Genomic DNA, 455 nt, shown 5'->3' on the forward strand with positions numbered 1-455 from the left:
CTAATATTTGTTAGCAACAGCATGGATATTTGCAATCGGTGAATACAGCATCTTAAATATCAGTGAATAATGCAGTTATCTGTAATAGTGAATACACTTTTATCTGGAAATAACTGAAAATTTTCCCCAAATTTATTATTTGCAATCGGTGAATAATGCAGTTATCTGTAATAGTGAATACACTTGTTATCTGGAAATACCTGAAAATTCCTAAATTGTGCCATCCCGTAGAAGTTGGAAGAAGTACAGAAATTTTTTTTTGTCTGATATCTCATTCTTTATTTTTTTGAACTTACAATAAAACAATCAATTTGTTTTCTTTTTAATGGATATGTTTTAAATGGTCATTTTATGTGGTTGGGGACTGAGCAGATTATTTTATTCCTATCAAAATATATAGGCCTAAATGCTCAATTGAGCAGTCTTATGGTGCGAAGTTAATGCAGAAAAGTTAA

This window comes from Penaeus monodon, chromosome 24 (genome assembly GCF_015228065.2).
Source record: "Penaeus monodon isolate SGIC_2016 chromosome 24, NSTDA_Pmon_1, whole genome shotgun sequence".
NCBI classification, from domain to species: Eukaryota; Metazoa; Arthropoda; class Malacostraca; order Decapoda; family Penaeidae; genus Penaeus; species Penaeus monodon.